Source organism: Ranitomeya imitator, chromosome 1 (assembly GCF_032444005.1).
Source record: "Ranitomeya imitator isolate aRanImi1 chromosome 1, aRanImi1.pri, whole genome shotgun sequence".
NCBI classification, from domain to species: Eukaryota; Metazoa; Chordata; class Amphibia; order Anura; family Dendrobatidae; genus Ranitomeya; species Ranitomeya imitator.
In genome coordinates this window covers 186,387,890-186,414,105 of record NC_091282.1, presented here as the reverse complement: position 1 = coordinate 186,414,105, position 26,216 = coordinate 186,387,890, and positions in this window count along the sequence as shown.

The window sequence follows — 26,216 nt, the reverse complement described above, 5'->3', positions numbered from 1 at the left end:
ATACTCCAATTCCCCCTCCACCAAAACAGGGGCAGGAGGCTCCACAGATGGAGCCATAGGTGCCACGTATCTTCTCAACAACGACCTATGGAATACATTATGTATGGAAAAGGAGTCTGGGAGGATCAGACGAAAAGACACCGGATTGAGAATCTCAGAAATCCTATACGGACCAATAAAACGAGGTTTAAATTTAGGAGAGGAAACCTTCATAGGAATATGACGAGAAGATAACCAAACCAGATCCCCAACACGAAGTCGGGAACCCACACGGCGTCTACGATTAGCGAAAAGCTGAGCCTTCTCCTGGGACAAGGTCAAATTGTCCACTACCTGAGTCCAGATCTGCTGCAACCTGTCCACCACAGAATCCACACCAGGACAGTCCGAAGACTCAACCTGTCCTGAAGAGAAACGAGGATGGAACCCAGAATTGCAGAAAAATGGAGAGACCAAGGTAGCCGAGCTGGCCCAATTATTAAGGGCGAACTCAGCCAACGGCAAAAATGACACCCAATCATCCTGGTCAGCAGAAACAAAACATCTCAGATATGTTTCCAAGGTCTGATTGGTTCGTTCGGTCTGGCCATTAGTCTGAGGATGGAAGGCCGAGGAAAAAGATAGGTCAATGCCCATCCTACCACAAAAGGCTCGCCAGAACCTCGAGACAAACTGGGAACCTCTGTCAGAAACAATATTCTCAGGAATGCCATGCAAACGAACCACATGCTGGAAGAACAAAGGCACCAAATCAGAGGAGGAAGGCAATTTAACCAAGGGAACCAGATGGACCATTTTAGAAAAGCGATCACAGACCACCCAAATGACCGACATCTTTTGAGAAACGGGAAGGTCAGAAATGAAATCCATCGAAATATGTGTCCAAGGCCTCTTCGGGACCGGCAAGGGCAAAAGCAACCCACTGGCACGTGAACAGCAGGGCTTAGCCCTAGCACAAATCCCACAGGACTGCACAAAAGCACGCACATCCCGTGACAGAGATGGCCACCAGAAGGATCTAGCCACTAACTCTCTGGTACCAAAGATTCCTGGATGACCAGCCAGCACCGAACAATGAAGTTCAGAGATAACTTTACTAGTCCACCTATCAGGGACGAACAGTTTCTCGGCCGGACAACGATCAGGTTTATTAGCCTGAAATTTCTGCAACACTCTCCGCAAATCAGGAGAGATGGCAGACACAATGACTCCTTCCTTGAGGATACTCGCCGGCTCAGATAACCCCGGAGAGTCGGGCACAAAACTCCTAGACAGAGCATCCGCCTTCACATTTTTAGAGCCTGGAAGGTACGAAATCACAAAATCAAAACGAGCAAAAAATAACGACCAACGGGCCTGTCTAGGATTCAAGCGCTTGGCAGACTCGAGATAAGTAAGATTCTTATGATCAGTCAATACCACCACGCGATGCTTAGCTCCCTCAAGCCAATGACGCCACTCCTCGAATGCCCACTTCATGGCCAGCAACTCTCGGTTGCCCACATCATAATTACGCTCAGCAGCAGAAAATTTCCTGGAAAAGAAAGCACATGGTTTCAACACTGAGCAACCAGAACCTCTCTGTGACAAAACCGCCCCTGCTCCAATCTCAGAAGCATCAACCTCGACCTGGAACGGAAGAGAAACATCTGGTTGACACAACACAGGGGCACAGCAAAAACGACGCTTCAACTCCTGAAAAGCTTCCACAGCAGCAGAAGACCAATTAACCAAATCAGCACCCTTCTTGGTCAAATCGGTCAATGGTCTGGCAATGCTAGAAAAATTACAGATGAAGCGACGATAAAAATTAGCAAAGCCCAGGAATTTCTGCAGACTTTTCAGAGATGTCGGCTGAGTCCAATCCTGGATGGCCTGGACCTTAACCGGATCCATCTCGATAGTAGAAGGGGAAAAGATGAACCCCAAAAATGAAACTTTCTGCACACCGAAGAGACACTTCGATCCCTTCACGAACAAGGAATTAGCACGCAGTACCTGGAAAACCATTCTGACTTGCTTCACATGAGACTCCCAATCATCAGAGAAGATCAAAATGTCATCCAAGTAAACAATCAGGAATTTATCCAGATACTCACGGAAAATGTCATGCATAAAAGACTGAAAAACAGATGGAGCATTGGCAAGTCCGAACGGCATCACCAGATACTCAAAATGACCCTCGGGCGTATTAAATGCCGTTTTCCATTCATCTCCCTGCCTGATTCTCACCAGATTATACGCACCACGAAGATCAATCTTAGTAAACCAACTAGCCCCCTTAATCCGAGCAAACAAGTCAGATATCAATGGCAAGGGATACTGAAACTTAACAGTGATCTTATTAAGAAGGCGGTAATCAATACACGGTCTTAGCGAACCATCCTTTTTGGCTACAAAAAAGAACCCTGCTCCCAATGGTGATGACGATGGGCGAATATGTCCCTTCTCCAGGGATTCTTTCACATAACTGCGCATAGCGGTGTGTTCAGGCACGGACAAATTAAATAAACGACCCTTAGGGAATTTACTACCAGGAATCAAATTGATAGCACAATCACAATTCCTATGCGGAGGTAGGGCATCAGACTTGGGCTCTTCAAATACATCCTGAAAGTCAGACAAGAACTCTGGGATGTCAGAAGGAATGGATGACGAAATAGACAAAAATGGAACATCACCATGTACTCCCTGACAACCCCAGCTGGTTACCGACATAGAGTTCCAATCTAATACTGGATTATGGGTTTGTAGCCATGGCAACCCCAACACGACCACATCATGCAGATTATGCAGTACCAGAAAGCGAATAACTTCCTGATGTGCAGGAGCCATGCACATGGTCAGCTGGGCCCAGTACTGAGGCTTATTCTTGGCCAAAGGTGTAGCATCAATTCCTCTCAACGGAATAGGACACCGCAAAGGCTCCAAGAAAAATCTACAACGTTTAGCATAATCCAAATCCATCAGATTCAGGGCAGCGCCTGAATCCACAAACGCCATGACAGAATACGATGACAAAGAGCATATCAAGGTAATGGACAGAAGGAATTTGGACTGTACAGTACCAATGACGGCAGAGCTATCGAACCGCCTAGTGCGCTTAGGACAATTAGAAATAGCATGAGTGGAATCACCACAGTAGAAACACAGCCTGTTCAGACGTCTGTGTTCTTGCCGTTCAACTTTAGTCATAGTCCTGTCGCACTGCATAGGCTCAGGTTTACTCTCAGACAATACCGCCAGATGGTGCACAGATTTACGCTCGTGCAAGCGACGACCGATCTGAATGGCCAAGGACATAGACTCATTCAAACCAGCAGGCATAGGAAATCCCACCATGACATCCTTAAGAGCTTCAGAGAGACCCTTTCTGAACCAAGCCGCCAGTGCAGATTCATTCCACAGAGTGAGTACTGACCACTTCCTAAATTTCTGACAATATACTTCTACATCATCCTGACCCTGGCATAAAGCCAGCAAATTTTTCTCAGCCTGATCCACTGAATTAGGCTCATCGTAAAGCAATCCAAGCGCCTGGAAAAACGCATCAACATTACTCAATGCAGGGTCTCCTGGCGCAAGAGAAAACGCCCAGTCCTGTGGGTCGCCGCGCAAAAAAGAAATAATAATCAAAACCTGTTGAATAGGATTACCAGAAGAATGAGGTTTCAAGGCCAGAAATAGCTTACAATTATTTTTGAAGCTCAGGAACTTAGTTCTGTCACCAAAAAACAAATCAGGAATAGGAATTCTTGGTTCTAGCATAGATTTCTGATCAATTGTATCTTGAATCTTTTGTACATTTATAACGAGATTATCCATTGAGGAGCACAGAGCCTGAATATCCATGTCCACAGCTGTGTCCTGAAGCACTCTAATGTCTAGGGGAAAAAAAAAAACTGAAGACAGAGCTGAGGAAAAAAAAAAATGATGTCAGGACTTCTTTTTTCCCTCTATTGAGAATCATTGGTATGGCTCCTTGTACTGTTATGCTGTGCTATCAGGCAACACAGTGTGCAGTAATCAGCGCACATACAGTGATATGGCAATAACCCAAAAACAATAGAACAAGCTCTGAGACGTGGAATCTCTGCAGACTGCAATACCTGAACCTATCCTCACACAACTAAAAGCAGCAGTGGATTGCGCCTAACACTACCTATGCAACTCGGCACTGCCTGAGGAGCTGACTAGCCTGAAGATAGAAATACAAGCCTGACTTGCCTCAGAGAAATACCCCAAAGGAATAGGCAGCCCCCCACATATAATGACTGTTAGCAAGATGAAAAGACAAAACGTAGGAATGAAATAGATTCAGCAAAGTGAGGCCCGATATTCTAGACAGAGCGAGGATAGCAAAGAGAACTATGCAGTCTACAAAAAACCCTAAAGCAAAACCACGCAAAGGGGGGCAAAAAGACCCACCGTGCCGAACTAACGGCACGGCGGTGCACCCTTTGCGTCTCAGAGCTTCCAGCAAAAGAGAATAGCACAGCTGGACAGAAAAAACGGGAACAAAAACAAAGTAACACTTATCTAGCAGAGCAGCAGGCCACAGGAAAGATGCAGTAGCTCAGATCCAACACTGGAACATTGACAAGGAGCAAGGAAGACAGACTCAGGTGGAGTTAAATAGCAAGGCAGCCAACGAGCTCACCAAAACACCTGAGGGAGGAAGCCCAGGGGCTGCAATACCACTTGTGACCACAGGAGTGAATTCAGCCACAGAATTCACAACAGCTTCTCAGTTGCCCCTTTCTTCACGTTGGAGGGGCGTCTGGCTGGTGATGGACTGGCTCTCTCGGATTCGGAGACTTCCACCTATCCTAGGGCTTCCCTGGGATTGATATTGAGACCTACTATTTCTACCACTCTGGCCCTCCGAGCCAAGAGTGGGTTTCCTCAGGGGATCCCTCTCCGGATTAAACCCCGGGTATTGTTCTCAATTGTTCTTCTATGTTTTTTCACTTTTTGGATATGTAATTTACTAACTGAGTGTCTATGTCTTCCCTTTTCCCTGCTGTTTTTATCCTACCCAACCATCCAAATTTCGTTTTCACCCTCGGTTCGATCCTTGACAGCCTTCATCTGGTGGACCAGCCGCGCTGAGATAACCTCTATGTTAACCTACACCTTCAAAGGTAACGGTCCCGACACCTGCACTACATTCCACTCAATACAACTAAGATGACACGTATTGTATCTATTAACGTGCGGGGTCTTAATTCTCCCCGCAAGAGGAAATTGCTGTTACAGGAGCTGCGCTCCACTAGGGCAGATGTGGCCTTTATCCAAGAGACCCACTTTGACTCTACAGGCTCATTTAAGTTTGCTGCCCACTTATTTCCCCAACAATACCTAGCAAGCACGAATTCTAAAAAAGGGGGGGTTGCAATCCTGATTGCAAAAAACTGCCCCATACAAGTCACTGGAAATCACTCTGACCCTAAGGGACATTACGTGATCCTAGAGGCACAGGTGGGGGGCTCTCATCATATTCTCGCTAACATTTATGCCCCGAATGAGGGACAGATTTGCTTTTGAGGGGGGTATTCTCACTAGTGGGGGGGCTTCCCCGCGCGGCAACGATAGTGGGTGGGGATTTCAATCTTCCATTCTCTGAAACATTTGACAGGCTCTCTCTCGGGGGGTTGCCGCCCTCTGACTCTGTAAAGAAGCTGTCTTTGGGCTTCCGGAGGATTATAAGATCTGAGGCTCTCTTTGACGCATGGAGGGTGGCACACCCTGGAGAGAGGGCCTTCACCTTCTTTTCGCACCCACACCGGACCCATACCAGGATCGATTACTTCTTTGTAAACTCTGCTATTCTTAAGAGGCTGGGGGGGGGGGGGTGGAACTGGGCTCCATTACTTGGTCAGATCATGCTCCTGTGATCATGGAACTTGAGGGAACCCACTAACGACCTAGATTTGGCCACTGGCGCTTAAATGAATCTCTACTCAAGGACCCGGAAGTTAGGGCCTCACTGCATAAGCAACTGGAGGAATTCTTCCAGCTCAATACGGGCTCGGTCTCCTCCCTGGGAGTTCTGTGGGAAGCACATAAGGCGGTGATGAGGGGCCATTGTATTAGGGAGGGCGCCAGGGCCAAGAGATCCGCGGGGGTCCAGAGGGCACATTTGACTTCTCAATTAAAGCTTCATGAGAGTAAACTCGCTGAATCTCCCTCTCTGGCCGCTTTGAAAGAGGTGGTCAGACTAAGGGAAAAATTAAAAGATCTGGCGGTGGCGGGGGCGGAGAAGCTGCTAACTTTCTCTAGACAGAAATTCTATGAAAGGGGCAATAAGGCACATACCCTCCTGGCACGCCAGCTGAAGGAACGCTCTGCGGCTTCATGTCCTCAGGCCTTACGGGACGCTGCAGGGGTGACGCACTATCACCCTGATGCCATAGCTGACATTTTTTATAATTTCTACAAAAAACTGTACAATCTCGGTCCCCCATCGGCTGATGGTTCCCAGGGTTCAGGGGCTCTTGGAGACTATCTTGCTACCTTAGATCTCCCCTCACTACCTAGTGAGGCGATTGAATCTTTAAATAGCGATGTATCCCCCGAAGAGGTAGAGGAGGTTTTGGAGTCCCTACCCATGGGAAAATCACCTGGCCCTGATGGTCTGACGTATTTTTACTATAACACATTCGCCAAAACACTTCTTCCTCACATGACCTCGGTATTTAACTCCTTCTTGCAAGGCGACCCAATCCCGTCCACAATGCTACATTCCCACCTCATCCTCCTTCCAAAGCCGCCTAGGGACCCCTTGGACTGTGCAAACTATAGGCCAATAGACCTTTTGAATTCAGATTTGAAGGTGTTCACCAAGCTGCTGGCCTCCAGACTTAATAAATGGCTACCCTCGATTATTCATAAAGACCAAGTGGGCTTTATTCCATGCCGTCAAGGGGGTGATAACACTAGGAGGGTTGTCGACTTGGTGGACATCTCGAACCGAAAGAAATTGCAAACACTAGTACTGAGCCTCGACGCCGAGAAGGCTTTCGATCGCCTCTCCTGGCCATTCCTTTTTAGTACGATGCGGGTCTTTGGCATTTCTGGGGGATTTTTGTCCGCGCTGAGATCCCTATATAACCACCCTACAGCGGCCATAAAACTTCCTCTCTGTACATCTAAACCATTCACTATATCGAATGGCACCAGGCAGGGGTGCCCTTTGTCGCCTCTTCTGTTTGCCCTTTGCATAGAGCCCCTGGCAGCGTCCATACGACGGGACCCCAATATCTCTGGGGTGATGGTTGGGAGTAAATCTTTTAAAATCGCACTATTTGCGGATGATGTTCTATTGACGCTTACTAATCTCCACGTGTCCCTTCCGAACCTCATGAGGGCTTTGAGGAGATACGGGGACCTATCTGGATATAAAATCAATTCCAGCAAAACGGAGGCTATGCCGCTGAACATCCCCCCTGAGGTATGGGACCATCTACGCCTGAATTTTAAATTCAGGTGGAAACAGGATGCTTTGGGGGTGAATATTACGTCCTCATACGAGACCCTCTACAAACTAAATTTCCCTCCCTCTTTAAAGAATCAAAAGCCCGCCTAACTAAATGGCAATCACTTCCTCTCTCGTGGATGGGTCGGATAGCGGTGGTAAAAATGAGTCTTTTACCCAGATTGATCTACGCCTTTGAGACCCTCCCAGTTGGAGTTCCGGTCTCGGAACTGAAGTCACTTCAGGCGGCTATTATTAGGTTCATATGGCAACAAAAGCGCCATAGAGTGGCTAAGGAGGTTCTCACAGCTCATAAGACCAGGGGAGGGCTTTCTGTGCCAAATATTCTTAAATACTACTGGGCTACACACCTGAGGAGAATCCCCTGCTGGACGTCCCTATGGGCCTACAGCAGGTGGAATGAAATAGAGAAATTATGGCTTGCCCCAATACACCCTAACTCTCTTTTATGGTCGCCAGCACAATGTAAGTCCTTTCCACCCCTTCTAGGCCCCATGCAGTCCACTCGTGACATTTGGAACACCTGCACACGGAGATTCGCCCTCATGTCACCTTGCTCCCCCCTGGTGTCCTTCATCTATCATCCACAGCTCCCAGGCAGTTTAGAATCTCCTATGGTTCACCCTTGGCTTAAAGCAGGCCTATTTAGATTTGCGGACATTATAGACGGGGAGACCATGGAGATTCACTCCTTTGATTATCTTAAGCAACATTTCTCGATTTCCAACAGGGAATTCTTTCAATACCTACAAATTAGAGATTTTGCTAACTCCCTATATGGTAAAGCGGGAGCTTCTATCCCCACGGATTTCGAGAAAATTTGCAGGAGAGGTGTGAACACCAGGGGTCTGATTTCAGAAATTTACAACATTTTATCGGATCCACAGGATGGGTCTGGTGAATCTTTTCTATATATGCGCAAGTGGGAGGCCGCCTTGGAGCGGCGTATTTCTCCCCGAGAGTGGTCTGTCATTTGGAGGAATGCCGCAAAATTATCAGTGTGTACTCTCTATAGAGAAAATATCTATAAGATACTAATGCACTGGTATCACACTCCAGAGTTTCTGCATGGACTGAATCCCTCTATCCCTCCCTCCTGTTGGAGATGTGGGGGAAGCACTGGGTCTCTTGTCCACATATTTTGGTCATGCCCAAAAATTGTGCCCTTTTGGGGTCAGGTTAAGTCCCTCATAGATAAGGTATTGCATGCAGACATAGAACTAAACCCGCTAGTGCTTCTCCTGGGTCACGGGGCGCCGGGTATGGGCAAACTTTCCAATAGATTATTGCAACATATCCTTACGGTGGCCAGATGCCTGATTGCGCGTCTTTGGAGACAGCCGAGTCCCCCTTCGCTTCAGATCCTCCTTGGACGGATCATGGATGTCAGAAGGATGGAACACCTTACAGCCTTACTAAATGACTCGGTGGTGCGCTTCCAGGCTATATGGTCCCCGTGGGATTATTATGCAGCGGGATCCGACCTGTAGTGCGACTGATTTCGGATTTGATTAATCGATTTAACTGAGGTTTTTCCCTTTTTTTTTTTCCCCTCTCTCTTTCCTCCCTTCCCTCTACCCCTTATTGTCTTGTCTTTGTCATTTACGTCTTTGTAGAATTAAGGTCATTGATGGCCTTATATCGTCTATATTGTTTATATCGTTTACTGTTCATGCATTCTATACAGAAACTAAGTGCTTGTAAGACCCTGTTTTGTTCTAAAATGTTTAATAAAATAAAAATTTTATGGTTAAAAAAAAAAAAAAAAAACTACCAGCAACAACATTACAGTTATAAGTGTGATGTAGGAAAAACAATAAAAATGGTTTACCTAAGAGTCACCATCAGACGCTCCGCTGGTGAATCAGAGAAGTGGCAATATGTATCACTTCTTGCGATAAGGTGTCCAATCCGCTTCACCAACACCTCAAAGTTCTCCGCTTTCATCCGCGCGTATCTGAAAAACTTTTTGGGGTTTCCTCGTAACTCCATGTATAAAGTTGAAAAAACCTACGCGTCATTCTGTTATTGGGTGAATCCAAAAACGCAGTTGCCGCTGACACATGATGCGCTGTCTCTCTCGCTCCTTCTCCATAACAATCGCTTTAAAACGATTTGCCCCAACAGTGAAATCCACATTAAACTTCAGAATGTTTGCTATCACGCCTTCCATCTTCGCCAGCCACTTGCTCCTCTACAACCTGTCAAAGATGGGCTGTAGGAACACTGTATATATAGGTTTTCAGTAACCAATCACGTTTTGGGAGCAACCAATCATGTTTTGTGAGCCTCCCATGGGAGTTTTTAAAAACCGTTGTAAAGCGGATAAAAAAACGGACGAAATGGATACAAAATGGATGCGACGGATCTGGTTTTTAGCAGGATCCGCTAGACTGTTCTGACAAAAAACGTATCCGTCACATAAGTTTTCCACAATTTATGCCGGATCCGTTGCTCCGGCGAGACGCCGGATTTAGCCTGACAGCGAAAACCTGATGTGTGAAACGGGCCTAAGTGGTTGTTTAATAACCTGTTCACATAGAAAAGAATAATTGATGTGCACTGAGAGATCTGTAGTAACATAGTAACATAGTAACATAGTTAGTAAGGCCGAAAAAAGACATTTGTCCATCCAGTTCAGCCTATATTCCATCATAATAAATCCCCAGATTTACGTCCTTCTACAGAACCTAATAATTGTATGTTACAATATTGTTCTGCTCCAGGAAGACATCCAGGCCTCTCTTGAACCCCTCGACTGAGTTCGCCATCACCACCTCCTCAGGCAAGCAATTCCAGATTCTCACTGCCCTAACAGTAAAGAATCCTCTTCTATGTTGGTGGAAAAACCTTCTCTCCTCCAGACGCAAAGAATGCCCCCTTGTGCCCGTCACCTTCCTTGGTATAAACAGATCCTCAGCGAGATATTTGTATTGTCCCCTTATATACTTATACATGGTTATTAGATCGCCCCTCAGTCGTCTTTTTTCTAGACTAAATAATCCTAATTTCGCTAATCTATCTGGGTATTGTAGTTCTCCCATCCCCTTTATTAATTTTGTTGCCCTCCTTTGTACTCTCTCTAGTTCCATAATATCCTTCCTGAGCACCGGTGCCCAAAACTGGACACAGTACTCCATGTGCGGTCTAACTAGGGATTTGTACAGAGGCAGTATAATGCTCTCATCATGTGTATCCAGACCTCTTTTAATGCACCCCATGATCCTGTTTGCCTTGGCAGCTGCTGCCTGGCACTGGCTGCTCCAGGTAAGTTTATCATTAACTAGGATCCCCAAGTCCTTCTCCCTGTCAGATTTACCCAGTAGATCATTTAATGTGCATAGACTTCCATGGTTCTCGGCAGTGTGAGTCCTATTTACACAGGAGGATATACTGATGAGAAAGATGAACTTCAGCGCTGTGCAAATGATCATTTCACCCATTGAACAAGCATTTTGCTCATTCATTGGTTTGAACTACATTCTATTTACACTGTAAGATAATCATGAATCGAGAGTTTTTAAGAAAGCTCATTCACGATTATCTTTCAGAGTAAATGCAGTTTTAACCCCTTTAGCCTCCAGCCTGTTTTCGCCTTCTTGACCAGACAAATTTCTACAATTCTGACCACTGTCATTTTATGTGATAATAACTCTGGAATGCTTCAGTGATTCTGAGACAGTTTCTTCGTAACACATTGTACATGTTATTGGTAAATTTAGGAAAAAAAAACTTTTGCGTTTGTGAAAATATCAGAATTCTGGCAAAAATGTTGCAATTTTCAAGTTTTGATAATTTTTTTATCCTTAACCCCTTCCCGACCTTTGACGCCACGTAGGCGTCATGAAAGTCGGTGCCAATCCGACCCATGACGCCTATGCGGCGTCATGGAAAGATCGCGTCCCTGCAGACCGGGTGAAAGGGTTAACTCCCATTTCACCCGATCTGCAGGGACAGGGGGAGTGGTAGTTTAGCCCAGGGGGGGTGGCTTCACCCCCTCGTGGCTACGATCGCTCTGATTGGCTGTTGAAAGTGAAACTGCCAATCAGAGCGATTTGTAATATTTCACCCATTATAACGGGTGAAATATTACAATCCAGCCATGGCCGATGCTGCAATATCATCGGCCATGGCTGGAAATACTAGTGTGCCCCCACCCCACCCCTCCGATCGCCCCCCCACCCCCCCCGATCTGGCCGGTACACTGCTCCGGCTCCCCTCCGCCCTGTGCTCCGCTCCCCCCCGTGCTCGTGTCCGCTCCCCCCGTGCTCCAATCACCCCCCCGTGCTCCAATCACCCCCCCTGCACTCCGATCCACCCCCCCCGTGCTCCGTTCCACCCCCCCGTGCTCCGTTCCAGCCCCCCCGTGCTCCGTTCCACGCCCCCCGCGCTCCGTTCCACCCCTCCCGCGCTCCGATTCCCCCCCCCGTGCTCCGATCCCCCCCCCCCGTGGTCCCCCCCCACCCTATCATACTTACCGATCCAGCCGTGGTCCCGTCCGTCTTCTCCCGGGCGCCCCCATCTTCCAAAATGGCGGGCACATGCGCAGTGCGCCCGCCGAATCTGCCGGCCGGCAGATTCGTTCCAAAGTGCATTTTGATCACTGAGATATAATCTATCTCAGTGATCAAAATAAAAAAAATAATAAATGACCCCCCCCCTTTGTCACCCCCATAGGTAGGGACAATAAAAAAATAAAGAAATTTTTTTTTTCCACTAATGTTAGAATAGGGTTAGGGTTAGGGGTAGGGTTAGGGTTAGGGTTAGGGGTAGGGTTAGGGCTAGGGGTAGGGTTAGGGGTAGGGTTAGGGGTAGGGTTAGGGGTAGGGTTAGGGGTAGGGGTAGGGGTAGGGGTAGGGTTAGGGGTAGGGTTAGGGGTAGGGTTAGGGGTAGGGGTAGGGTTAGGGCTAGGGTTAGGGCTAGGGTTAGGGTTAGGGTTAGGAATGTGCACACGTATTCTGGTCCTCTGCGGATTTTTCCGCTGCGGATTTGATAAATCCGCAGTGCTAAACCGCTGCGGATTTATGGCGGATTTACCGCGTTTTTTTCTGCGCATTTCACTGCGGTTTTACAATTGCGATTTTCTATTGGAGCAGTTGTAAAACCGCTGCGGAATCCGCACAAAGAAGTGACATGCTGTGGAATGTAAACCGCTGCGTTTCCGTGCAGTTTTTCCGCAGCATGTGTACAGCGATTTTTGTTTCCCATAGGTTTACATTGAACTGTACACTCATGGGAAACTGCTGCGGATCCGCAGCGTTTTCCGCAGCGTGTGCACATACCTTTAGAATTAGGCTATGTGCACACGGTGCTGATTTGGCTGCGGATTCGCAGCAGTGTTCCATCAGGTTTACAGTACCATGTAAACATATGAAAAACCAAATCCGCTGTGCCCATGGTGCGGAAAATACCGCGCGGGAACGCTGCGTTGTATTTTCCGCAGCATGTCAATTCTTTGTGCGGATTCCGCAGCGTTTTACACCTGTTCCTCAATAGGAATCCGCAGGTGAAATCCGCACAAAAAACACTGGAAATCCGCGGAAAATCCGCAGGTAAAACACAGTGCCTTTTACAAGCAGATTTTTCAAAAATGGTGCGGAAATATCTCACACGAATCCGCAACGTGGGCACATAGCCTTAGGGTTAGGGTTGGAATTAGGGTTGTGGTTAGGGTTAGGGGTGTGTTGGGGTTAGTGTTGTGGTTAGGGGTGTGTTGGGGTTAGGGTTGTGATTAGGATTATGGCTACAGTTGGGATTAGGGTTAGGGGTGTGTTGGGGTTAGTGTTGGAGTTAGAATTGAGGGGTTACCACTGTTTAGGCACATCAGGGGTCTCCAAACGCAACATGGCGCCACCATTGATTCCAGCCAATCTCGTATTCAAAAAGTCAAATGGTGCTCCCTCACTTCCGAGCCCTGACGTGTGCCCAAACAGTGGTTTACCCCCACATATGGGGTACCAGCATACTCAGGACAAACTGCGCAACAATTACTGGGGTCCAATTTCTCCTGTTACCCTTGTGAATCTAAAAAAATGCTTGCTAAAACATAATTTTTGAGGAAAGAAAAATGATTTTTTATTTTCACGGCTCTGCGTTGTAAACGTCTGTGAAGCACTTGGGGGTTCAAAGTGCTCACCACATATCTAGATAAGTTCCTTGGGGGGTCTAGTTTCTAAAATGGGGTCACTTGTGGGGGGTTTCTACTGTTTAGGCACACCAGGGGCTCTGCAAACGCAACGTGACACCCGCAGACCATTCCATCAAAGTCTGCATTTCAAAAGTCACTACTTCCCTTCTGAACCCCGACGTGTGCCCAAACAGTGGTTTACCCCCACATATGGGGTATCAGCGTACTCAGGAGAAACTGGACAACAACTTTTGGGGTCCAATTTCTCCTGTAACCCTTGGGAAAATAAAAAATTCTGGGCTAAATAATTATTTTTGAGGAAAGAAAACTTATTTATTATTTTCACGGCTCTGCATTATAAACTTCTATGAAGCACTTGGGGGTTCAAAGTGCTCACCACACATCTAGATAAGTTCCTTTCAGGGTCTAGTTTCCAAAATGGGGTCACTTGTGGGGGGTTTCTACTGTTTAGGCACATCAGGGGCTCTGCAAACGCAACGTGACGCCCGCAGAGCATTCCATCAAAGTCTGCATTTCAAAACGTCACTACTTCAATTCCAAGCACCGGCATGTGCCCAAACAGTAGTTTACCCCCACATATGGGGTATCACCGTACTCAGGAGAAACTGGACAACAAATATTGGGGTCAAATTTCTCCTGTTACCCTTGGGAAAATAAAAAATTCTGGGCTAAATAATTATTTTTGAGGAAAGAAAACGTATTTATTATTTTCACGGCTCTGCATTATAAACTTCTATGAAGCACTTGGGGGTTCAAAGTGCTCACCACACATCTAGATAAGTTCCTTTGGGGGTCTAGTTTCCAAAATGGGGTCACTTGTGGGGGGTTTCTACTGTTAAGCCACATCAGGGGCTCTGCAAACGCAACGTGACGCCCACAGAGCATTCCATCAAAGTCTGCATTTCAAAACGTCACTACTTCACTTCCGAGCCCCGGCATGTGCCCAAACAGTGATTTACCCCCACATATGGGGTATCAGCATACTCAGGAGAAACTGGACAACAACTTTTGGGGTCAAATTTCTCCTGTTACCCTTGGGAAAATAAAAAATTGCAGGCTAAAAGATCATTTTTGAGAAAATAATTTTTTTTTTTATTTTCATGGCTCTGCGTTATAAACTTCTGTGAAGCACTTGGGGGTTCAAAGTCCTCACCACACATCTAGATTAGTTCCTTTGGGGGTCTAGTTTCTAAAATGGTGTCATTTCTGGGGGATCTCCAATGTTTAGGCACACAGGGGCTCTCCAAACGTGACATGGTGTCCGCTAATGATTGGAGCTAATTTTCCATTTAAAAAGCCAAATGGCGTGCCATCCCTTCCGAGCCCTGCCGTGCGCCCAAACAGTGGTTTACCCCCACATATGGGGTATCAGCGTACTCAGGACAAACTCGACAACAATATTTGGGGTCCAATTTCTCCTATTATCCTTGGCAAAATAGGAAATTCCAGGCTAAAAAATCATTTTTGAGGAAAGAAAAATTATTTTTTATTTTCATGGCTCTGCGTTATAAACTTCTGTGAAGCACCTGGGGGTTTAAAGTGCTCAATATGCATCTAGATAAGTTCCCTGGGGGGTCTAGTTTCCAAAATGGGGTCACTTGTGCGGGAGCTCCAATGTTTAGGCACACAGGGGCTCTCCAAACGCGACATGGTGTCCGCTAACAATTGGAGCTAATTTTCCATTCAAAAAGTCAAATGGCGCGCCTTCTCTTCCGAGCCCTGCCGAGTGCCCAAACAGTGGTTTACCCCCACATATGAGGTATCAGCGTACTCGGGAGAAATTGCCCAACAAATTTTATGATCCATTTTATCCTACTGCCCATGTGAAAATGAAAAAATTGAGGCGAAAAGAATTTTTTTGTGAAAAAAAATTACTTTTTCATTTTTACAGATCAATTTGTGAAGCACCTGAGGGTTTAAAGTGCTCACTAGGCATCTAAATTAGTTCCTTGGGGGGTCTAGTTTCCAAAATGGGGTCACTTGTGGGGGAGCGCCAATGTTTAGGCACACAGGAGCTATCCAAACGCGACATGGTGTCCGCTAACGATGGAAATAATTTTTCATTCAAAAAGTCAAATGGCGCTCCTTCCCTTCCGAGCCTTACCATGTGCCCAAACAGTGGTTTACCTCCACATGTGAGGTATTGGTGTACTCAGGAGAAATTGCCCAACACATTTTAGGATCCATTTTATCCTGTTGCCCATGTGAAAATGAAAAAATTGAGGCTAAAAGAATTTTTTTGTGAAAAAAAAGTACTTTTTCATTTTTACGGATCAATTTGTGAAGCACCTGGGGGTTCAAAGTGCTCACTATGCATCTAGATAAGTTCCTTGGGGCGTCTAGTTTCCAAAATGGGGTCACTTGTGGGGGAGCTCCAATTTTTAGGCACACGGGGGCTCTCCAAACGTGACATGGTGTCCGCTAAAGAGTGGAGCCAATTTTTGATTCAAAAAGTCAAATGGCGCTCCTTCCCTTCCAAGCCCTGCCGTGCGCCAAAACAGTGGTTTACCCCCACATATGAGGTATCAGCGTACTCAGAACAAATTGGACAACAACTTTCGTGGTTCAGTTTCTCCTTTTACCATTGGGAAAATAAAAAAATTGTTGCTAAAAGATAATTTTTGTGACTAAAAAGTTAAATGTTCATTTTTTCCTTCCATGTTGCTTCTGCTGCTGTGAAGCACCTGAAGGGTTAATAAACTTCTTGAATGTGGTTTTGAGTACCTTGAGGGGTGCAGTTTTTAGAATGGTGTCACTTTTGGGTATTTTCAGCCAAATAGACCCCTCAAACTGACTTCAAATGTGAGGTGGTCCCTAAAAAAAATGGTTTTGTAAATTTCGTTGTAAAAATGACAAATTGCTGGTCGAATTTTAACCCTTATAACTTCCTAACAAAAAAAAATTTTGTTTCCAAAATTGTGCTGATGTAAAGTAAACATGTGGGAAATGTTATTTATTAACTATTTTGTGTCACATATCTCTCTGGTTTAACAGAATAAAAATTCAAAATGTGAAAATTGCGAAATTTTCTAAATTTTCGCCAAATTTCCGTGTTTATCACAAATAAATGCAGAATTTATTGACCTAAATTTACCACTAACATGAAGCCCAATATGTCACGAAAAAACAATCTCAGAACCGCTAGGATCCGTTGAAGCGTTCCTGAGTTATTACCTCATAAAGGGACACTGGTCAGAATTGCAAAAAACGGCAAGGTCTTTAAGGTCAAAATAGGCTGGGTCTTGAAGGGGTTAAATCAGTTTCTCTTGAGTACAGCATTACTCCATATATGGTGGAAAACTACTGCTTAGTTGCATGGCAAGGCTCAAAAGGGAAGGAGCACCATTTAACTATTGGAGCGCAAAATTTACTGGAATAGATCACAGACGCCATGTCACGTTTGCAGGGTCCCTAATGTGCCTAAACAGTGGAAAACCCATTTTAGAAACTACACACATCAAAGATCTTATATAGAGGTGTGCAGCTTGAATCCACAGGTGCATCACAGAATTTTATAACGTTGACAAGTGAAAATGAAAAAAATTGATTTTTTTCCCAAAAATGTTGCCCTAAAATTTTCCTTTTCACAAGGGTATAAAGAGAAATTGGCACCAAAATCTGTTGTGCTATTTCTCCCGAGTTTACTGATAACACATATGTGATGTAAAACTACTGCTTGGGCACACATTAGGGCTCGGAAGAGAAGGAGCGCCAATCCTGAAGCGCAATTTTGGCTGGAATAGATTGCAGATACCATGTCACATTTGAAGAGCCCATGACATAACTAAACAGTAGGAAATCGTACAAGTGACCCCATTTTAGAAACAAAACTTCTTGAGGAATTCCTCTAGGGGTGTAGTGAGCATTTTTAACCCTTAGGTGATTCACAGAATTGTATAACATTGTGCTGAGTCAATGGAAAATTACCATTTTTTTCACTAAAATATTGCTTTGGCCTCAGGTTTTCAATTTTCAAAAGGGATAATAGGAGAAAATGGATGGTACAATTTGCTATGCAATTTTTCCTGAGTACACCAATACCGACAAAATTCACAATATGTGGTCAAAAATTAGTTTTGAGGCACAGTCTAAATTTCAGAAGGGAAGGAACACCATATTGGAGTTCAGATTTTTCTGGAATGGTTTGAGGGAGCAATGTCACATTGGCAGAGCCCATGAGGTGCCAGCCAATAAGTGGTCATATTACAAATGACACCTCTCAATGAATGTATCTAGTAGTGCAGTGAGCATATTGACACCACATGTGCCTAAGAGTCAAAACAAAAGAAAGTCAAAACCGCACCCTTTTCTTTATAGATTGAAGGTCTCAGGGGACACAAGGGCGCATGTTCAAAACCAGGGAGCCCATCCCGGACAGTACCAAGACCACAAAGAACAAAAAGACAGCGCCACAATGGATGGTGAAAAAATAAGAGCTTACATTTATTCTGCCTCCTGTAGTGACATTTCGGTCAACAGACCTTTATCAAGCACAGTATACAGCGTTCTAACCACCATTATATACACATAACCCCTGCCACTAATTAACATAGCACCAATAGGGTGTCAATACAAAAGTGAAAAAAACACATAATAACCTTAACACACATACAAAAATAAAATATTAACCCCTTAATCCCATATGACGTACTATCCCGTCCAGGTGACCTGGGACTTAATTCCCATGGACGGGATAGTACGTCATATGCGATCGGCCGCGCTCACGGGGGGAGCGCGGCCGATCGCGGCCGGGTGTCAGCTGCCTATCGCAGCTGACATCCGGCACTATGTGCCAGGAGCGGTCACGGACCGCTCCCGGCACATTAACCCCCGGCACACCGCGATCAAAGATGATCGCGGTGTGCCGGCGGTGCAGGGAAGCATCGCGCAGGGAGGGGGCTCCCTGCGGGCTTCCCTGAGACGATCGGTACACGGTGATGTGCTCACCGTGTACCGAGCGTCTTCTCCCTGCAGTCCCCGGATCCAAAATGGCCGCCGGGCTGCATCCGGGTCCTGCAGGGAGCACTTCCGGGTCAGGATCAGGCTGCAGCTGCAGCTCTAATCCTGCCCGGCTGTATGTAAGATCACCGATCTAACAGAGTGCTGTGCACACTGTCAGATCGGTGATCTGTGATGTCCCCCCCTGGGACAAAGTGAAAAAGTAAAAAAAAAAATTTCCACACTTGTAAAAAAAAATAAAAAAAAAAATCCTAAATAAAGCAGAAAAAAAAAAAATATTATTCCCATAAATACATTTCTTTACATAAAAAAAAAACAAAAAAAACAATAAAAGTACACATATTTAGTATCGCCGCGTCCGTAACGACCCGACCTATAAAACTGGCCCACTAGTTAACCCCTTCAGTGAACACCGTAAGAAAAAAAAAAAAAAAACGAGCCAAAAAACAACGCTTTATTATCATAACGCTGAACAAAAAGTGGAATAACACGCGATCAAAAAGACGGATATAAATAACCATGGTACCTCTGAAAACGTCATCTTGTCCCGCAAAAAACGAGCCGCCATATAGCATCATAACCAAAAAAATAAAAAAGTTATAGTCCTGAGAATAAAGCGATGCCAAAATAATTATTTTTTCTATAAAATAGCTTTTATCGTATAAAAGCGCCAAAACATAAAAAAATGATATAAATGAGGTATCGCTGTAATCGTACTGACCCGAAGAATAAAACTGCTTCATCAATTTTACCAAACGCGGAACGGTATAAACGCCTCCCCCAAAAGAAATTCATGAATAGCTGGTTTTTGGTCATTCTGCCTCACAAAAAATCGGAATAAAAAGCGATCAAAAACTGTCACATGTCCAAAAATGTAACCGATAAAAACGTCAACTCGTCCCGCAAAAAACAAGACCTCACATGACTCTGTGGACCAAAATATGGAAAAATTATAGGTCTCAAAATGTGGAGACGCAAAAACTTTTTTGCTATAAAAAGCGTCTTTTAGTGTGTGACGGCTGCCAATCATAAAAATCCGATATGAAAAACTCGCTATAAAAGTAAATCAAACCCCCCTTCATCACCCCCTTAGTTAGGCTAGGTTCACATTGCGTTAATGGGTTAACGCTAACGGACAGCGTTGCACGGCGAAAATGTCACAATTAACGCCGTGCAACGGGTCCGTTAGCACAACCATTGACAGCAATGTGATTTTCGGGTGTAGCGCATCGCTAGAGCGTGCCATTTTCGGCTCGCGCTAGCAAGGTGCCGTTCTTTTGTGGCGCGCCTCAGACGCTGCTTGCAGCGTCCGCGGCGCGCCCGAGGTCCGATCCCCGATCTTCCAGAGCGGGGACGTTAACGCGACCACTAAACACGACACCTAAAAAGACATTGCGTTAGCGCAATCCGCTAGTGCTAAACGGATTTCCCTAATGCAATGTGAACCTAGCCTTAGGGAAAAATAATAAAATTAAAAAAAATGTATTTATTTCCATTTTCCCATTAGGGTTAGGGTTAGGGCTAGGGTTAGGGCTAGGGTTAGGGTTAGGGTTTGTATTACATTTACGGTTGGGATTAGGGTTGGGATTAGAATTAGGGGTGTGTCAGGGTTAGGTGTGTGGTTAGGGTTACAGTTGGGATTAGGGTTAGGGGTGCGTTTGGATTAGGGTTTCAGTTATAATTGGGGGTTTCCACTGTTTAGACACATCAGGGGCTCTCCAAACGCGACATGGCGTCCGATCTCAATTCCAGCCAATTCTGCATTGAAAAAGTAAAACAGTGCTCCTTCACTTCCGAGCTCTCCCGTGCGCCCAAACAGGGGTTTACCCCAACATATGGGGTATCATCGTACTCGAGACAAATTGGACAACAACTTTTTGGGTCCAAGTTCTCTTGTTATCCTTGGGAAAATAAAAATTTGGGGGGCTAAAAATCATTTTTGTGGGAAAAAAAAGGATTTTTTATTTTCACGGCTCTGCGTTGTAAACTGTAGTGAAACACTTGGGGGTTCAAAGTTTTCACAACACATCTAGATAAGTTCCATGGGAGGTCTAGTTTCAATATGGGGTCACTTGTGGGTGGTTTCTACTGTTTGGGTACATCAGGGGCTCTGCAAATGCAACGTGACGCCTGCAGACCAATCCATCTAAGTCTGCATTCCAAATGGCGCTCCTTCCCTTCCGAGCTCTGCCATGCGCCCAAACAGTGGTTCCCCCCCACATACGGGGTATCAGCGTACTCAGGACAAATTGAACAACAACTTTTGGGGTCCAATTTATTCTGTTACCCTTGTAAAAATACAAAGCTGGGGGCTAAAAAATCATTTTTGTGAAAAAAAAAAAGAATTTTTATTTTCACGGCTCTGCGTTATAAACTGTAGTGAAACACTTAGGGGTTCAAAGTTCTCACAACACATCTAGATAAGTTCCTTGGGAGGTCTAGTTTCTAATATGGGGTCACTTGTGGGGGGTTTGTACTGTTTGGGTACATCAGGGGCTCTGCAAATGCAACGTGACTCCTGCAGACCAATCCATCTAAGTCTGCATTCCAAATGGCGCTCCTTCCCTTCCGAGCTCTGCCATGCGCCCAAACAGTGGTTCCCCCCCACATATGGGGTATCAGCGTACTCAGGACAAATTGGACATCAACTTTTGGGGTCCAATTTATTATGTTACCCTTGTGAAAATACAAAACTGGGGGCTAAAAAATAATTTTTGCGAAAAAAAAAAAAAAATTATTTTAACGGCTCTGCGTTATAAACTGTAGTGAAACATTTGGGGGTTCAAAGCTCTCAAAACACATCTAGATAAGTTCCTTATGGGGTCTAGTTTCCAAAATGGTGTCACTTGTGGGGGGTTTTAATGTTTAGGCACATCAGGGGCTCTCCAAACCAACATGGCGTCCCAACTTAATTCCAGTCAATTTTGCATTGAAAAGTCAAATGGCGCTCCTTCCCTTCCGAGCTCTGCTATGCACCCAAAAAGTGGTTTACCCCCACATATGGGGTATCGTCGCACTCAGGACAAATTGCACAACAACTTTTGTGGTCTAATTTCTTCTCTTACCCTTGGGAAAATAAAAAATTGGGGGCGAAAAGATCATTTTTGTGAAAAAATAAGATTTTTTATTTTTACGGCTCTGCATTATAAACTTCTGTGAAGCACTTGTTGGGTCAAAGTGCTCACCACACATCTAGATAAGTTCCTTAAGGGGTCTACTTTTCAAAATGGTGTCACTTGTGAGGGGTTCCAATGTTTAGGCACATCAGGGGCTCTCCAAACGCAACATGGCGTCCCATCTCAATTCCAGTCAATTTTGCATTGAAAAGTCAAATGGCGCTCCTTCCCTTCCGAGCTCTGCCATACGCCCAAACAATGGTTTACACCCATATATGGGGTATCAGCGTACTCAGGACAAATTGGCCAACAATTTTTGAGGTCCAATTTCTTCTCTTACTCTTGGGAAAATAAAAAATTGGGGGCGAAAAGATAATTTTTGTGAAAAAATATGATTTTTTATTTTTACGGCTCTGCATTATAAACTTCTGTGAAGCAATTGGTGGGTCAAAGTGGTCACCACACATCTAGATAAGTTCCTTAGGGTGTCTACTTTCCAAAATGGTGTCACTTGTGGGGGGGTTTCAATGTTTAGGCACATCAGTGGCTCTCCAAACGCAACATGGTGTCCCATCTCAATTCCTGTCAATTTTGCATTTAAAAGTCAAATGGCGCTCCTTCCCTTCCGAGCTCTGCCATGCGCCCAAACAGTGGTTTACTCCCACATATGGGCTATCAGCGTACTCAGTACAGATTGTACAACAATGTTTGGCATCCATTTTATCCTGTTACCCTTGGTAAAATAAAACAAATTGGAGCTGAAATAAATTTTGTGTGAAAAAAAGTTAAATATTCATTCTTATTTAAACATTCCAAAAATTCCTGTGAAACCCCTGAAGGGTTAATAAACTTCTTGAATGTGGTTTTGAGCACCTTGAGGGGTGCAGTTTTTAGAATGGTCTCACACTTGGGTATTTTCTATCATATAGACCCCTCAAAATGACATCAAATGAGATGTGGTCCCTAAAAAAAAATGGTGTTGTAAAAATGAGAAATTGCTGGTCAACTTTTAACCCTTATAACTCCCTAACAAAAAAAAATTTTGGTTCCAAAATTGTGCTGATGTAAAGTAGACATGTGGGAAATGTTACTTATTAAGTATTTTGCGTGAGATATCTCTGTGATTTAAGGGCATAAAAATTTAAAGTTGGAAAATTGCGAAACTTTCTAAATTTTCGCCAAATTTCCGTTTTTTTCACAAATAAACGCAAGTTATATCGAATAAATGTTACTACTAAAATGAAGTACAATATGTCACGAGAAAACAATGTCAGAATCGCCAAGATCCGTTGAAGCGTTCCAGAGTTATAACCTCATAAAGGGACAGTGGTCAGAATTGTAAAAATTGGCCCGGTCATTAACGTGCAAACCACCCTCGGGGCTTAAGGGGTTAAAAACAGTCCCATAGAGTCATTACCACAAAGGCCCTTCACATACTACGCAGTTAAATAGCTCTGATCACTCTTCTGAGTAAATCATATCATTACATTTTAGAGCTCCCATCCCTTAAATTGTAAACAAAGCAATACCACCAATCAATACACAGCATTACAGTCCCCATGGCGATAACCACCCCCACAGGTATGCCCTTTTAGTGCACAAGCCAATCATGGTAGTAGCTACACCTTAACCCAAAGCACACACCAGTGTCCATGTCCACTCGCATTGTCCAAACCCTATCAATCAAACATTGATAGGCGAGATCGATGCAGCTGTGAATCGTGAGTTCTTCCATGTGCGTAGTTGAATCAATCCTCTGGTGAGCACACAGCTGGCCAAACTGCGCATGTCCAAGTTAACCCCGGCTTGCGCTTCTCCGGTGAAAGTATTGCGTATGTCATCCAAAGTCTTTTTGTTCTTTGTGACCACATGTGCCTAAGGCTATGTGCCCACGTTGCAGAAATGCTGCGGAAATGTCAGCAACATTTCCGCAACTCCCTTGCGTTGGTAAAAACGCATGCGGAATTTGCATGCGTTTTCCCGCAAAACACAAGCGTTTTGCAAGCGTTTTTAGCTTGCAGAATGCTTGCGTTTTCCAAGCGATTTGAAGCATCACTTGGAAAAGTGATTGACAGGTTGGTCACAATTGTCAAGCATAGTGCTTGACAAGTGTGACCAACTTTTTACTATTGATGCTGCCTATAGAGCATCAATAGTAAAAGATAGAATATTAAAAATAATAAAAAAATAAAAAATATGGTTATTCTCACCTTCCGACGGCGGTGCTCCTGTACGTTCCATTCCCAGGGATGCTTTGCGTGAAGGACCTTTGTGACATCACAGTCGCGTGACCGCGACGTCATCCAAGGTGATTTGCGCACTGCATCCCTTTGAACGGAAGCCACCGCGTGCACCGCTGAGAGGCGGGAGAACTCCGGGGGCCATCAGAAGGTAAGTATATCCCTATTTTTTATTTTAGTTCTTTTTTTTTTAAAGGGAAATTGTACCTAAGGCCTGGAGCAGAGTCTCCTCTCCTCCAGACCCGGGAACTATCCGCACATGAAGGGCTCACTTTTCACATGGTGGGCATAGCCACATGCGTAAAGTAAGCATTTCAATGCAGTCCTATGGCGGCGGAATCACCGCGGTTCCGCAGAAATAATGAACATGCTGCGGATTTTACTGCTATGCGATTCCGCAGCGGGAAAATCCGCAGCATGGGCACAGCAACTGCGGAATCCCATAGGATTGCATTGGAATGCGTTTTTTAGTGTTTCCGCTGCGGCCAAAAATGCAGAAGAAACGCATAAAAATCACAACGTGGTCACACAGCATAACATAATTTTCTGTCAATGGGGAGTGAAGATAGAATAATTACATTTTTAGCACTAACATGTTGTTTTAGCCCCAAATTTTTTATTTTTAAAAGGGTTAATAGTAAAAATTTAAAACACAACGCAATTTCTCCTCAGTGTGCCAATATTCTACATGTAATCAGGAACTACTTTTCAGGTACAGTGGAAAGCTCAGAAGGGATGGAGCAACATATTGTAGTGCAGATTTAGCTGTTATGGTTTGCGGGTTCAATGACTCACTGGTAGAGCCCCTCAGGTTCTAAAACAGCAGAACCCCCCATAAGTGTCCCCATTTTACAAACTGCACCCCCAATTAATTCATCTAAGGGAGCAGTGATCATATTGATACCACGGGTGTGTGACATAATTTTATACTATTGGGCAATGAAAAAAAAATTATTACATTTTTACCACAAAAATGTTGTTTTAGCCCCAGATTTTAGATTTTCACACTGGGAAATGGGTCAAAATGGCACCAACATTTGTCACACAATTTATACTGAATGTAGAAATACCCTAAATGTGTCTGTACAGTACTGCCTTGCCACATGGCAAGGGAAGGAGAACTACTAGACTCTCAGAGAACAAATTAGAATAGTTTGCAGACTCCACATTCAGAGCTACTGAGTGCCAGAAAAGTAGAATCACCCCCCTCAAGTGACCCCATTTTGGAAATTACACCCCTCTGGGAATTTATCTGCAGGTGTAGTGATGATTTTCACTCCATGGGTGTTTTCCATAAAGAAGCAGCAACGGATATCTTCATGGGCCTTCCAGAGCCTTTGTGCAGAAGCCCCCTATATTTCCATTGGCACATGACTGACCTGAGTGGGGACTTGCTTTTTTGTGGATTGAGTTGAAGCTTTTATTGTAAACATTTTACATAACATTTTGGATCACATTTATCCTGTGCTCTACGCTGAGCACTTACTTTGGGTTTTCCATCTAAGGGCTTGTGCACACATTGCAGATTTGGTACATTTTTGCAATGCATATTTGCTAGCAAAACCTGAAGCAATCGTGATTCCAGCAAAGTGAATGAGAAACCTCAAGTGTCATGCACACGATAATAATAATCTGCAGCATAGCAATTCTCTGTGTTTTTGCCCTGCGTTTTTCGCCATATTTTGAGAGATATAATTTTTCCATATCTTTGCCGACAGAGTCATGTGAGGTATTGTTTTTTGTTGGACGAGTTGATGTTTTTATTGGTACCATTTTCAGGCACATGACATTTTTGATAGCTTTCTATTCTGATTTTTGGGAGGCAAAATAAACAAAAACTAGCAATTCAGGAATTATTTTGGGGGGCAATTTTTTTGCTGTTCAACATGTGGTAAAGACAGATTTATTCTTTAGGCCAGTACGATTACAGCGATACCGCATTTAGATAATTTGTTTATGTTTTGGCGCTTTTACTCAATAAAAACTATTTTACAGAAAAAATAATTGATTGCATTGCTGTATTCTGAGATCTATAACTTTTTTATTTTTCTGCTGATGGAACTGTATGGTGGCTGTGTTTTAGTGGGACAAGAAGACATTTTCAGATATACCAATTTTATTTATATTTGACTTTACATAATTTTTTGTTTTGCTGCTTAAATTTTGTGATTTTCTAAAATATTTTCACAATGATTTTTACTTTGGTTTTACTTTTTTTTTTACTTAGTCCCTGTATGAGAATTGAACTTTTATTA